A 13,713-nucleotide genomic window follows, 5' to 3' on the forward strand; every position below is an offset into this window, starting at 1 on the left:
GAGAGAGAGAGAGAGAGAGACTGCCTTATAACGAATATATACATCAGTGAGAGAGAGTATGCACCAGAGAGAGAGAGAGAGAGAGAGAGAGAGAGAGAGAGAGAGAGAGAGACTGCCTTATAACGAATATATACATCAGTGAGGGAGGAGAGAGAGTATGCACCAGTGAGAGACAGACAGACTTGTAATGAATATAATAATGCATCAGTTACGGTCGGGATCCTTAATTTGATGGTATCTCTCCATTGTGGTTGTGACCCAGAATTGACGGTCCCAATTCCTCCTGAAGACGAACGTCAGAGCCGTTTCGTCAACACTACGGCCGTGGTAATCCGTGTGTCTCTGGCGTCTCTCTGTTTGTGTACCTTCCTCGCCCTCTCCTTTCGTCTCTGTGTCTCTGTCCCGTTCGTCGTGTCTTTGAAAAGAACGGAATTCTCATCAAGGCCGAAGATCATATAGCCTTGTGTTCTTGCTACGGTATTTCACTTTTGATGATCGTATAACAGTCAAGATTATTGTCTTTTATCTGGCCTTTTTGGATTTGGGATGAAATTGAAATACCCAGGATTAGCAGTATTTAATGTATCGTTAATTTATCAATTTATTTAGTAGTTTGGTAAACTATTTTTTTCATTTTTGATAATGGAACTATCTATTTTTTCCCATTACCTTCTGTTACTTCCTTCTAACAGTCAAGTGTTTTTTTTTTTTAATCTGGCCTTCTGGAATTTATGATAGAAAAAGTCCCAGAATAACAATATATAGTATATCATTAGATAATTTATTTATTTATTATTTATTAATCTGGTGAATTATTTTTTCCGTTTTGATAAGTGATGTCTTTTTATATATATATATAGATATATATATATATATATATATATATATATATATATTATATGTATATATATCATAATATATATAGATATTATTATATATATATATATATACATATATATATAATCAAACCCGATATTCTTTGGTAACTTGAATTAATTCAAGTCATTGGCCCTTTTCGTGGGCTTGTTTCATATGAATAGAGTTCATCTTCTGAATGTAATAATAATAACCTTAGTCTACGAGTAACAAACGAATATTTTGATACTGAATTTTTTTTTTTTTTTTTTTTTTTTTGTCAAAATACGGTTATGACCCTCATCAGTTGGAAATACTTTGTAAATACTTTAAAGAATTCTGTGCGACCGCGTACTTTTAATGGTATTGTTGTCCAGATTGATTTAGAATTTGCTAACAACTATTATTTGAGAATTTATTTACTTCTCATAGATTGATTGATTGTTTACTCGGGGAGTAAGCCTACAAACTACTTTGCTGTTGTTGTTGTTGTTGTTGCTGTTGTTGTTGTTGTTGGGGTAGGGAAGCCTGAAAGGATCTGAGAAAGTTGTTTCGCGTTGAGTTGAAGATACAGGAATTTTAGGATAGGATATTTATGATTTATATATTAGAATGGAAATGTAAAACATAAATAATGGTCATGTTAAACAGTACAGAAAAATTATTTCCAATAAAATGTAGCATATTTATTTTAATTTTTATTGGTGAAACAATGCTCTATTTGACCGTAGATTTTAGCTCGCGCCCCGAGTGAGTGATCCGGAGGTCGGATCATGCCTTGTTTCTAATTCAACCAGGTTTCAGTTAGTAAAAGTTCAAAAACCACTGGACATATTTATTTTCTAAGATATTTACTGTTTACAAGATAACACCGGGACCTTGGCACCTGGTACTGTGATTTGTCGTTTGAATATAAATGAACAATAACAGCGGGGAACAATATTACGTCTGTATTGCATTTATACTACGGAATAAACATTGCAATGACTCAACTATTTAGAGTACTATTTTATAAAGAATACTTGTATATATATATATATATATATATATATATATATATATATATATATGATTATATTATATACTATATATATATATACTATATATATATATATATATATATAAAACCATTCCCAACAACTGCATCGGCAGTTCTTCAAAGAATTGGAATTTTATTTTATTTTTAAGGTCTTTATCGGTAGAGATAACACTGGGACCTTGCCACTTTTTACTGTGATTTGTTGCTTGAATATAAATGAACACGAACAACGGGGAACAATATTACATCTCTTACATTTATGCTACGGAATAAGCAATTTAGTGACTCAACAATTCAGAGTACTATTTCATACTCTCCTGTTTAGTAAGAATACTTGTGTGTGTATATAATTATATACTATATAATATATATGTATATGCTTAAAAAATTACAGTAGATGCACGTGACTTCATAAATAAGCGAATCCCACAGGAAAATGATGGTCAGAACTCAGACATTGTCAAGGAGCTAATGGTAAAAGAGCTCCTTGACAATGTCTGAGTAAAGACGAAAGCGCTTGGATTTCTGACTATCATTTTCCTGTGGCATTCGCTTATATATGTGTGTGTGTGTGTGTGTGTCTATGTACGTATAAGAATACATAGTTATCTCAGTTATCTTAGAAAATATTTTGGTAGTGGTTTCCCAAAACCGTTTCAAATTTGCAAACACGAGAAGAAAACCGCTATAGGTTTTTTATGGCTCTTTTACCGTCACCGTTTATGAGCGTCAGTAGCTTATTGTTGGTTTGTTTGCTATTATTATCACGGTCATTATTTAGGCTTTATTCAGTGAATTCATTCTCCTTTTCCATCCATTGTTTTCTATGATGATTTTAACGGTTGCATTACTCATCATTATTGCTACTATACTACTGCTGCTGTGGACGTTCTTAAATAGTTGGATAAGCAACGTATGCTATCTATTTGTGAGCGGTGCTTGTAGGGCCTGCCAAGAAAAACCAGATTCTGGTTATGTAAACACGAACTTTCGACGAAACTGGAACCCTGTAAGCGTTTGCAAGTTTTCCAGGAGCAGAACGTTCAACTAGCGATGAGGGAGATGTTTTCGAACTTTTTTTTTTTTTTTTTTACTATTAGCATTGCCTTTTTTCTTTATCTAGAAAAAAGACGTGTTAACAAGTAATTCAAAAGTCGTTGGTAAATTGTATATATAGTAACTACGACGCTATTTTGTTTAATTTTTAAATTTTAAGTATTTACTTTCTTATTAGCTTCCTTTATTTACTGCCTTGTGTATTTGTATATTTACTATATTCATTAATTTTTTTTTTTTTCTCGTGTTCATTTTCCTCTCTGGCAATCTAGCATTTTGTCGACCGTCGCTTTGCAAGCCAGTGAATGCCTTTTAAGGTTGAATGAATCCTTATAAGAAATGTTTTATTCATTCGTTCCAAACAATAATCACCCGTACGAACTCTCATCGATGCAGGTACCTCCCGTAATCCGGGCTTAATAGAACACTGCGGTAATCCTTAAGAACCTCTGAAACACGTGCAGGAGTTCAATAGGGGGGCCGGGGGGGCCGGGAAGGGGCGAGTGAGAATCCTACGAGATTCAGGATGACTCCAGCTGCGAGTAGGAGAGGAAGCTGATTAGTAGTAGGCTGACGGCAAGGTTTTGTGTGTGTGTGTGTGTGAGGGGTGGGAGAAGGGAACGGACTCCTACGAACGTAGATGGCTTAAGACGTCACACAAGGCTAAAGGTATGTTATAGGTGGGCCGGGCGTGTTGCTGCTTCTTGGACAAACAGTCGGAATTTATTCTGGTTTTGTCGTAATAGGTGATCAAAATATGCTCACCTTCCTTTATTTCGGAAAGGGGGAGTTTTTTTTTTTTTTTTTTTTTTTTTTTTTTATTGCGGTTTACATTATTTTGTCTCTTTGTGATTTTTGTTTACATTTCATTTGTAATTTATTTTTATTGGTTGTTTTTTGTTGTTTACATACCACTTATGATTTCCATGTACCTTTAACATTTGCACGGTTAAAAACGAGAGAGCTCTTTCACCAACAAGAGAGAGAGTTAAATTAACTTCTGCTCTGTTAACAACGAGAGAGAGAGAGAGAGAGAGAGAGAGAGAGAGAGAGAGAGAGAGAGAGAGAATTTAAATTTTACCCTGTCATCAACAAGAGAGAAAGAGGAAAGGAGTTAAATTTTGCCCTGCCAGCAACAAGACAGAGAGAGAGAGAGAGAGAGAGAGAGAGAGAGAGAGAGAGAGAGAGAGAGAGAGAGAGAAGGAAATTTTTACCCTGTCATCAACAAGAGAGAGAGGAGAGTTTTATTTGGCTTCCGCAACAAGCAGAGAAGAGAGAAAAGAAGAAAAAGAGAAAAAGAGAAGAGACGAGAGAGAGAGAGAGAGAGAGAGAGAGAGAGAGACTATGTGCATCAGTAAGTGCGTGTCCAAACTGCGAGCAAGGGAGACTGGCTTGTCTTCAAGGCAACGCCGCTGTGGCTGTGAGTCACAGAGTTGTTCGACTTTTTACAGGATGCGGTTGGGCAACAGCCACTACCCTAAGAAAATAAATCTGTTGAAGTCGTCTCTCGAGTGAGTTTTATTCCTTATATATTGAGGCCTCTATCTGCCTTCGCTTCAATGGATTGCAGTTTACCTGCGCAGTCTACTTAATCAAAAGTGCAACATTTCCGCAGGTAAATCTTTGTTTGTCTGACAATGTTCATAGCAGCTGGCAGGTATCTTATTGGGGCCTTAATCTACTTTCGCTTCGATGGATTGCAGTTTACCTGTGCTGTCTACCTAATTAAAAGTGCTACATTTCCGCAGGTAATTCCGTAGATCGCTAATTATACCTTTATTATTATTATTATTATTATTATATTATTATTATTATTATTATTTAGCGCAGTGAAATGGGAAGAAACTTTTGAGTTAAAATAAGCAGTTTTCTCTATCTTCAATATTTTTTATTTCACAGGTTTTCTAAGAGAAGGGAGTGGTGTATTTACACTGATTGATAAGAATAGATATTTACCGTCAAAGGATATTAAGATATCGTAAATTAGGCAGGTGTGCTAGATTGAATTAGTTGCACGTTTCCTTATCTCTTCAAGTTTTTTTTTGCAAGTTTAATTTTATTCTCAGATACAAAATTTGCATCATTAGATTCATTAGAATTGTCTTGGAGTTTTTATTCATGTGTTTACTGATTACAATACAAGTTGAACAGGATTCAAACAGCAGTAAAAAGTTAGAGTCAAGTTTTCTATAAATAAAACTGCTATAGTCTTCACTTTACATTTAGCTTTGGATGATAAAATTGTAGCAATACCTTAGAACTTTAATTTTGAACCAAAGACTGGGGGTTCACTAAGTGCTAACAATACCAATATCCACCGTCGCTTACATTGACATATTCTTTAGTTTTAAAATCCTTTCTATACCTTTTAGTCTCTTTACCCCTTTCGTTCCCTTTACTGTTATTCCTTTCATATTCTCTTTCTTCCATCTTACTTCCATCCTCTCTTAACAGTAGACTCGTAGTGCAACTATGAGAGTTTCCTGTTACACCTTTCAAACCCTCTGCTGTCAATTTCGGTTGGAGCGCTGAATGACCTCATAGGTCTCACTGCTTGGCCTTTGGCCTAAATTCTCTATTCAATTCAATTAGAACTTTTCGTTCATCGTCGTGTTTATTGTGACAACGAAAAGCTTTCTTGCGCGTTGGACCTTGTTTAGTCTTGGTAACCTTGCCCAGCTCTCAAAGGGCCTTACTGAATGCAGTGATGAAACAGGAAATAAGGATATAATCATTTTAACACTCGATAGCCATGAATTTTATTATCGCTTTGCTTTTCTAGGAATATAGTGGAGAGATATTTATATATTTGTGAGCTGCCCACCAAGTGAAATGGATTCCACTAAGGTGCTATTAGAGTCGTGAGGTACCCGTGAATATTAATATTGAAAGAGTTAACGATGTTTAAGCGTAAATTGTAAGCATCATTTTTAATCCTTTGGCAAAGCTCCTTCACAAGCTCTTCACCAATATGTAGTACATGTCTCTCGCTGTCGGACTTCCCAGTTCCAGTTCCCAGTTCCAGTTCCCAGTTCCAGTTCCCAGTTCCAGTTTCCAGTTCCAGAGGTCCTGTATTCGTCACACCGCGTAGTTGGAACTTCAGAAGTTCAAGCGAAAATACAATGCATTTCTCTCCCCTAATACTCTTCTTCTTGTATTTTAATACTTTTTATCTTTTTGTCTATTTATTATTATTAATTTTTTTTTGATAAGTGGGATTTCTTCCTTCTGTATTTCACTTTACTTCCTCTTACTTCTTCCTAATGAACGTAATATTCTTTGGAAACTTGAATTTCAAGTCATTGGCCCCTTTGGTGGGTTTGTTCCATATGAATAGGTTTCATCTACTGAAAATATTATCCATCCCGCCCCCCTGACACTCTTCAAGAGTTCTTCATTCATATTAGTCCTTCCCTTGGAGAAACAAATCCACAGTTATGTAGAGGTATACATATTTAAAAATCGGTATCTACGGGGAGCTTTCGGGAATCTGTTCGAACAGATTCCCGAAAGCTTTCTGTAAAGATTTAGGTTTTCAAATACATGTACCCATACGTAGCTGTGGATTTATTTCTCCATTTCAAGACTCATGGTACTGTGAGTATTTTCGAATAATAATAATGATGATGATGATAATAATGGCGAAAGAAATTCACATTTATGTATATGTACAGATTGAAAACAGGAATTGAACAGTTTCCCAAATGCTTTCTGTACATATTTATTTCTAAGTAATATATTTGTACCCGTGCGTAGCTGTGGATTTATTTTTCCATTTCAAGACTCATACTAGACTAGTATGAGTAATTGTTTTATTAGTCCTTACCTTATTCGCGAAGAAGTGTTCTTCAGAGTGAGAATTCTTAATAAGTACATAGCTGAGGAAGAATTCGACCATCTGACACGAGAAAGGAACATGGCTCACGTAGCGAAAGAGACCGAGAACTTAACGGGGTTATAACGATATTCGTATCGGAAACGAATGATTCTCTTGTGGTCGTTATGCAGACTGAAGGATTTATACCTTATTTTGCTGACTTCTAAATGAAATTTATGTTAATATATGTGTATATATGTATATGTATACATTATGTATAACTATCTGTCTATCTATCTATATATATATATATATATGGTGTGTGTGTGTGTGTGTTTGTGTGTGTGTGTGTGTATGTATCTATATATATATATATATATATATATATATATATATATATATATATAGTACTGGTAATCTTCTTAGCACGAAGATGTAGTAATTCAGTTGTATTATATATATATATATATATATATATATAAATATATATATATATATATATATATATATATATATACGTATATATATAGGATGCAGATATCAATATTATTCGTATAACTTTTTAGTTCTGTGTTGATGTTCTTACGTAGCTTTCATTAGAAGTCCACCCGTGTAATTTCCCTACCAAAAGAACACGTTCACATTCAGAAGAAGAGGAGGAGGAGGAGGGGGTGGAGGCGGAGGGTGATCTTATTTTCGGAGAATGTCACGTCAACCACACAATAATAAATAGGTAGTCTCTCTCTCTCTCTCTCTCTCTCTCTCTCTCTCTCTCTCTCTCTCTCATATGCTTTGTGTCCACTTGCAATTTGCAGAGGCCTTGTATGACGCAATGAATACCGTTGCTGAAAAAAAAAAACAGCGCGGTTTTTAGACAATTACGCAGATTTATCCTTATGATTTTATTCTCAGTTTAATAATTATTACAAAATCACCATGATATATATATATATTATATATATAAATTATAGATATAAATGTATAATATCAATATATAATATATATGTGTGTATGTATATGTGTGTGTGTATGTGTGTGTGTAGATTATTAACAGCGCGACAATAATGGCTTATTTGTTATACTTACTGTGTTTCCATTGAGATAATTCAAAAGCTTGTCATAGGTACCTCGTGTGTAATTTATTTTATGCATTACTGGGAAGTATCTGCTCTATATACACATGACCTTCATGGGATGTCGTTTCTGAGTATCTAAGTTAGTGGTCGGTTTGCTGCTTTTTATAGGTAATGCACCTTCTTTTTACATTTATTGGACCTTGCAGTAGCAAGCGTGACTATTAGACTAATTTTCGTAAATTATTTTTGTTGCATAACGGCCTTCTTAAAGGAGAGATAATTGTAGCAAAATATGCGTTAATGTTGTTTCATGACGAGTCTCTTGCACTGTGTTGGTGGTACGTAGTGGTATTTGGTTGTTTCTTCGTTGTTGCTTTTAATCAGACATTGCAAACTCATCTTAACTATCCTTGTAACTGCCTGCTCGAATCAGTTTGTTGTAAGATTTACTAAGATTCATAAATTTATCCTAAGTTTTTTTTTTCTTTCTTCAAATAAACGTTTATTTATATAAACATGAATGCAAATAAGCATTCATTCAGATAAACATGAATGCAAATAAGCATTCATTCAGATAACATTAATTCAAATAAACATGCATTAGAAAGTAAAATCATATGCGTGATTTTATTCGTATTCGTAAGGCATTAGATGTTTTTATTTTCCATTCGCTTGTCAGGGTTTTTGTAAAAAATGATTCGTATTAGTCAGGAGACAGTTGCACATATTTTGGTTATACAACGCGTCTGTGTACATGTGCGTAAATGCAAATGTTTTTCTTTGTATATTATATATATATATATATATATATATATATATATAGAGAGATACATACATTTACATACATACATATTATATATATATATATATATATATATATATATATAGTTAGATAAATACATATATATACGTGTGCATTTATATATGTTTATGATAATTTATATATATGTATGTATGTGTATATATAAAAAGTAAAGTATCTACTCCATAAGAAATTTTTAAAATTAATCTCTTAAGAAGTATTAACATTTATTTCCCAGGAAATGAGACACAAAAAAAAAAAAATACAATATACTTTGCAATTCAGTAACTTTCCCTAACGAAGTTTCTCGTCATTTTCCTTTACTTTTTTTTTTTCTTCCATGATGTCAGAAATCCTTGGCCTCAGTTTTAGAAAATATAAACAACCTTTATGTTATTGGCGTTTGGTGTTGTGGTTTGCGGCTCTCTCTCTCTCTCTCTCTCTCTCTCTCTCTCTCTCTCTCTCTCTCTCTGCATCCTTCACTTCTGTAATAGGAGAAGGAAGTGCTGAGTTGATACGCAGGCGTGAGTACACACACAGATATTATATGTGTATATTTTTTTTATTAAAATATATATATATATATATATAGATATATAATTATTATATATATTATATATATATATATATATATATATGTATGTATGTATGTATGTATGTATGTATGTATATATATGATTATATAATATATGTATACATATATATACATAAAATATACGTTAATGGGGTGTGTTAAGCGCATACTGTGTATCTATCTATTTGTATAAATTCTTTTACCTATATAAACCGATACATTATGAATGGGCAACACGCACGTGCAAAATCTCTCTCTCTCTCTCTCTCTCCTCTCTCTCTCTCTCTCTCTCTCTCTCTCTCTCTCTCTCTCATATAAGTATATGTACATTATACTTATATATGATATATGAGTGTACATATAAGATATATATATATATATATATAAATATATATGTGTGTGTGTGTGTGTGTGTGTGTGTGTGTATGTATATATGTATATATACATATATATACATTTTGCGAAAATTTCCCCCTACCAGAAAAAGACTGAGGGGGCATAGATACTTTTAATTAGTTGATTTCTTCTTCTCGATGTTGCAGAACGGCGAAATTCCAGTTACGTGTCAACGGACATGTATTTAATTGCCCAATTTTAAAGCATCAAAATTACCGACTCTCGTTTCGTTTCCCGACGTTTGTCGTTTGAGCTAAATTTTATGTCATCGACAAATTTTTACGTTGTATGGCGTATGCACTCTCTCTCTCTCTCTCTCTCTCTCTCTCTCTCTCTCTCTCTCTCTCTCTCTGTTTAATGTCTGTATGTATTTAATGTGTAAGCTATATATTTTTGGTGTTGTTCAGTCTCTCTCTCTCTCTCTCTCTAATGTATTTTACCAACCATATATTTTTGGTGTACGCAGGTGATTCTCTCTCTCTCTCTCTCTCTCTCTCTCTCTCTCTCTCTCTCTCTCTCTCTCTCTCTCTCCATTCAATTGTATTCTACCGAAGAAAATGAAAAATGCAAGTGGTTAAAAAATGCCGAACAGATTTACATTTATATTCAGTTCAAGAAGATATACTGTTGAGCATCTTGTAACCATTTGCATTTATCATTTGACTGTGTCAAATATCCATAGTGATGTCTGGTACCATGTGTGTGTGTGTGTGTGTGTGTGTGTGTAAATATACCTACAGATGATAAAGTGAGTCTAGTCTCTAGACCTACAGATGATAAAGTGAGTCTAGTCTGTAGACCTACAGATAATAAAGTGGGTCTAGTCTGTAGACCTACAGATAATAAAGTGGGTCTAGTCTCTAGACCTACAGATGATAAAGTGAGTCTAGTCTCTAGACCTACAGATAATAAAGTGGGTCTAGTCTGTAGACCTACAGATGATAAAGTGGGTCTAGTCTCTAGACCTACAGATAATAAAGTGGGTCTAGTCTCTAGACCTACAGATGATAAAGTGAGTCTAGTCTCTAGACCTACAGATGATAAAGTGGGTCTAGTCTCTTTAGAGTCCAAGTGGTTCCCAAACTGGGGGAAATTTTCCTCTGGGGGGGAAATTCGAAGCTACCAGGGGGGAAATAATTACACTGCCTACTAATTAAGAAAATCTCAGAAAGATTTTCTCAAGTCCTTTTATTTGTTGCTAACCGCTCTCTATGGCTATGCGGTTAGTTGTTACTAACCGCTCTCTATCCACTTTACTCCGTAACTATATTTTTATCAGTATATTTGTACATTTGAAAAATAAATTAGTAAATAGTCACAGTGTGTTTTAACTACTCTTTCCCTCATACACATGAAGGGGGAAATCTGGATGGTAGAACTGGGTGCAGGGGGAAATGACAGAAAAAAAGTTTGGCAACCATTGCACGGTCTAGAGTAGACTAGACCTCGCTGGTGCAGAGGTAGTTGCGGAGATTGTACATAGCTCGGCTCCTGATGACGTCTTCCCACAATCATCAGAGAACAGTTCAGCCTGCAATTGACGTTAGTCATGAGGACATCTCGAATCGGGGGAAGTGGACCAACAACGCGCTGCGCTGAATGATTCACCGTCCGCCGCCGCCGCTGCTATCTTTAATGTTGCGATGTAACTCGCCTGGAATTCTGGTATCGGGACTCGTATTGGACTTTTATTGGCGTTCCTGTGCCAATCCGGAAAATCATCAGAATCCCTAATTTTACTCGCTAGTATAGAGGATGAACTTTTATCCGGTTTTCTTGATTGTTGTCAATTTTTTCCTCTCTCTCTCTCTCTCTCTCTCTCTCTCTCTCTCTCTCTCTCTCTCTCTCTCTTTAATAGAGGGCATCGAGAAATTAAGAAGGATAGCCAATATTTCTTGTTTGTCATTTGTTCTTGCATTTCCTCTCTCTCTCTACTCTCCTCCTCTCTCTCTCTCTTCTCTCTCTCTCTCTCTCTCTCTCTCTCTCTCTCTCTCTCCCTTTTATTGCGTCTAGCAGAAGGTTATCAGCACTGTCGACATATGCTTTCAAAACATTGGAGACTCGATATTTCCTGTTGTTAGTTTTGATATTTCAGATATTCAATGCATGATATATTCGTGTTTGTTTGTTCATTGATTAAATCTCATAAGTGGATTACGACCTTGTTTTGTTATGAATGCCTCAGTTTTGATGAGCTTCGCTTTGCTTATGATTATTGCAGTTTTTTTGTTTTGTGAACATAGGAACGCATGTAATTAAACAGATTTCACTTAATCATTCAGATGACCTTCATTCCTCAGATTGTTTTTTTTTTTGTAAGTTTTTTGCTTGAGAGAGAGAGAGAGAGAGAGATCTGTATATTGCGTGCTATTTGTTGTTATTTTCATTGTTGCCCGTAATCCCCGCTACAATGGAAAGTAAAATTTTATATTATCACGAGTAATGTTGTGGTTTTCGTTACCTTTTTTTTTTTTTTTTTTTTTTTTTTTTTTTTTTTAATGATCCTTATTACTGTACTCCTCATGATGGGCTTAGTAAGCTGGCTCGGTGAAGTCATCTGTTACCCCAGTATCTGTGGTCATGAAATCTTAAATACAAGACTATCTTACTGATGAATTTTATCCCTACTCTCATTACTCTCACTTACCTTATTTTGGTGGGGCCAAGTTCGTTTCTATAGTATTCTGGGTGGAGTAAAATGAAATGGGCTCGAAGCTGGCTCGGTGACGTCATCTGGTAACCAACGCCGATGTGGCGTTGCTTGGGAATTATATTTTGCCGTAAATTTTGAAGTACTAATTTGTTTTACGACTTTAGACTGTATCAGCAATACCAGATATGATTAGACTAGATCACCAATGCCAAAGATAATATCAAAATCAGACTGTTTCATTGCCTTTCATGGAAAAGAATCCGTGTTCATCAGGCAGAACAAAGATTTCAATTAAAATTTCCACTGATCAAGTTTTGCATTAATTCTCTGTGAAACACCCACAGGAGCTCATTTGTCATTCTGCCGACCTAAGCGCACTGATTAATTCTCCTTCCGCAGGATAACATTCTCACTTTTCAAAGCTTCTCTCGACCTGATGACGTCATGTTCTCGTTGGAATCTATCTCTTTCGCGCTTTTTTTGACATTAATGCCTTAATCAATCAGCGTTCTTTCAGTGTTTGCTCTTTCATCTGAAGTCTCTCTCTGCTCTCGTATATCGTTGGTGTGGATCTGCTCTAAATACATAATATGCATTTGGTTTTATATTACACACACACACACACACACAGCCAACCTTCCACGTTTCCGAAACCATGTATACAAGGGAAAAATAATACTCTCAATCTTCTCACCACTTTCTCTTTGTTATCGTATGCACTTATTTATCGCTTCGTACTCACCGCTCCCTACCAGTTTCTGCAAAAACAAGCTTAAAAACATCACATTTGTACTTATTCTGGCACTTGATAGACTTTTGTTTTCCTTTGTTTGTATTTGCTTTCTTTTCCTTATTACTTGTCTTCATTTGTATTCCAAGAAATATTTATGAAAATCAAAACAACTTTAAAAGCATCACATTTGTACTTATTCTGGCACTTGATAGTCTTTTGTTTTGCTTTGTTTTTGTTATTTTTTATCCTTATTTCTTGTCTTCATTAGGATTCCAAGAAATATTCATGAAAGTCTTTTCTTTTTCCAGATTTGTGGCGCGGAGAAATTTAACACAGGAAACCTGAGCCCAACAAAGGTAAGATAATAAAATATTGCATGCTCTCTCTCTCTCTCTCTCTCTCTCTCTCTCTCTCTCTCTCTCTCTCTCTCTCTCTCTCGCTTTAATACTAGATAATTCATACAAGTTACCGGCTAATCAAGTCTGTCTGGTTGGGTGACATCATTCGGCAGCAGCTTTTGATTGGCCCATAGATACCGTAATTGGCCGCCATTAGCTTTCGGGTGAAACCCTTTGTCCGGCTAAAAGGTGAAAATAGGGAAGAATTAAAGGAGAGAATAATAAACGCGATAGAAAGGGGGAACGTTGAAAGATAACGAACAAAGAAGTTGAGTGAGACATGATAGATAGAGAGTGGATCCTTATTTTTATGC

General features: G+C 35.1%; 1 protein-coding gene across 2 annotated transcripts in view; it reads left to right on the forward strand.

The window, feature by feature from the left end:
• LOC135214866 (protein FAM43A-like) overlaps positions 1–13,713 on the forward strand; it is a 302,949-nt gene that overhangs the window by 176,914 nt on the left and 112,322 nt on the right. For both annotated transcript variants that reach the window (XM_064249287.1, XM_064249286.1), the window contains exon 2: positions 13,310–13,357. The gene's annotated coding sequence lies outside the window, so the exon portion shown is untranslated. The remainder of the gene's footprint in view (positions 1–13,309; positions 13,358–13,713) is intronic.

Source organism: Macrobrachium nipponense, chromosome 46 (genome assembly GCF_015104395.2).
Source record: "Macrobrachium nipponense isolate FS-2020 chromosome 46, ASM1510439v2, whole genome shotgun sequence".
In the NCBI taxonomy this organism is placed as follows: Eukaryota; Metazoa; Arthropoda; class Malacostraca; order Decapoda; family Palaemonidae; genus Macrobrachium; species Macrobrachium nipponense.